Source organism: Musa acuminata, unplaced genomic scaffold (genome assembly GCF_036884655.1).
Source record: "Musa acuminata AAA Group cultivar baxijiao unplaced genomic scaffold, Cavendish_Baxijiao_AAA HiC_scaffold_1136, whole genome shotgun sequence".
NCBI lineage: Eukaryota > Viridiplantae > Streptophyta > Magnoliopsida > Zingiberales > Musaceae > Musa > Musa acuminata.
In genome coordinates, this window is record NW_027021348.1 from 5,105,001 (window position 1) to 5,107,500 (window position 2,500).

Sequence of the window (2,500 nt, forward strand, 5' to 3'; positions counted from 1 at the left end):
CTGACATTTTGCTCCGCTCACGACGGTCACCGCGCGACGCAAGAACAGGCCAAAAACTGGCCAAACCGGCCCAAAAACGGGCCAAAACTGGCCATTTTTGGCTGCGCGAGCGAGCGGCGAGCGGCGGACAGCGAGCGAAGCGAGAGGCAGCACCGTCCCTGCTATACGAAAGCCCCATCCAGCCCTGTGCCACCCGGGGGGTTCCAGGGTGCTGAGATGGCTGTCATTTTGCTCCGCTCACGACGGTCACCGTGCAACGCAAGAACAGGCCAAAAACTGGCCAAAACTGCCCAAAAACGGGCCAAAACTGGCCATTTTTGGCTGCGCGAGCGAGCAGCGAGCGGCGGACAGCGAGCGAAGCGAGAGGCATCACCGTCCCAGCTATACGAAAGCCCCATCCAGCCCTGTGCCACCCGGGGGGTTCCAGGGTGCTGAGATGGCTGACATTTTGCTCCGCTCAAGATGGTCACCGCGCAATGCAAAAACAGGCCAAAAACTGGCCAAAACGGGCCAAAACTGGCCATTTTTGGCTGCGCGAGCGAGCGGCGAGCGGCGGACAGCGAGCGAAGCGAGAGGCAGCACCGTCCCTGCTATACGAAAGCCCCATCCAGCCCTGTGCCACCCGGGGGGTTCCAGGGTGCTGAGATGGCTGACATTTTGCTCCGCTCACGACGGTCACCGCGCGACGCAAGAACAGGCCAAAAACTGGCCAAAACGGCCCAAAAACGGGCCAAAACTGGCCATTTTTGGCTGCGCGAGCGAGCGGCGAGCGGCGGACAACGAGCGAAGCGAGAGGCAGCACCATCCCTGCTATACGAAAGCCCCATCCAGCCCTGTGCCACCCGGGGGGTTCCAGGGTGCTGAGATGGCTGACATTTTGCTCCGCTCACGACGGTCACCGCGCGACGCAAGAACAGCCCAAAAACAGGCCAAAACGGCCCAAATACGGGACAAAACTGGCCATTTTTGGCTGCGCGAGCGAGCGGCGAGCGGCGGACAGCGAGCTAAGCGAGAGGCAGCACCGTCCCTGCTATACGAAAGCCCCATCCAGCCCTGTGCCACCCGGGGGGTTCCAGGGTGCTGAGATGGCTGACATTTTGCTCCGCTCACGACGGTCACCGCGCGACGCAAGAACAGCCCAAAAACAGGCCAAAACGGCCCAAAAACGGGCCAAAACTGGCCATTTTTGGCTGCGCGAGCGAGCAGCGAGCGGCGGACAGCGAGCGAAGCGAGAGGCATCACCGTCCCTGCTATACGAAAGCCCCATCCAGCCCTGTGCCACCCGGGGGGTTCCAGGGTGCTGAGATGGCTGACATTTTGCTCCGCTCAAGATGGTCACCGCGCAACGCAAAAACAGGCCAAAAACTGGCCAAAACGGGCCAAAACTGGCCATTTTTGGCTGCGCGAGCGAGCGGCGAGCGGCGAACAGCGAGCGAAGCGAGAGGCAGCACCGTCCCTGCTATACGAAAGCCCCATCCAGCCCTGTGCCACCCGGGGGGTTCCAGGGTGCTGAGATGGCTGACATTTTGCTCCGCTCACGACGGTCACCGCGCGACGCAAGAACAGGCCAAAAACTGGCCAAAACGGCCCAAAAACGGGCCAAAACTGGCCATTTTTGGCTGCGCGAGCGAGCGGCGAGCGGCGGACAGCGAGCGAAGCGAGAGGCAGCACCGTCCCTGCTATACGAAAGCCCCATCCAGCCCTGTGCCACCCGGGGGGTTCCAGGGTGCTGAGATGGCTGACATTTTGCTCCGCTCACGACGGTCACCGCGCGACGCAAGAACAGCCCAAAAACAGGCCAAAACGGCCCAAAAACGGGACAAAACTGGCCATTTTTGGCTGCGCGAGCGAGCGGCGAGCGGCGGACAGCGAGCGAAGCGAGAGGCAGCACCGTCCCTGCTATACGAAAGCCCCATCCAGCCCTGTGCCACCCGGGGGGTTCCAGGGTGCTGAGATGGCTGACATTTTGCTCCGCTCACGACGGTCACCGCGCGACGCAAGAACAGCCCAAAAACAGGCCAAAACGGCCCAAAAACGGGCCAAAACTGGCCATTTTTGGCTGCGCGAGCGAGCAGCGAGCGGCGGACAGCGAGCGAAGCGAGAGGCATCACCGTCCCTGCTATACGAAAGCCCCATCCAGCCCTGTGCCACCCGGGGGGTTCCAGGGTGCTGAGATGGCTGACATTTTGCTCCGCTCAAGATGGTCACCGCGCAACGCAAAAACAGGCCAAAAACTGGCCAAAACGGGCCAAAACTGGCCATTTTTGGCTGCGCGAGCGAGCGGCGAGCGGCGAACAGCGAGCGAAGCGAGAGGCAGCACCGTCCCTGCTATACGAAAGCCCCATCCAGCCCTGTGCCACCCGGGGGGTTCCAGGGTGCTGAGATGGCTGACATTTTGCTCCGCTCACGACAGTCACCGCGCGACGCAAGAACAGGCCAAAAACTGGCCAAAACGGCCCAAAAACGGGCCAAAACTGGCCATTTTTGGCTGCGCGAGCGA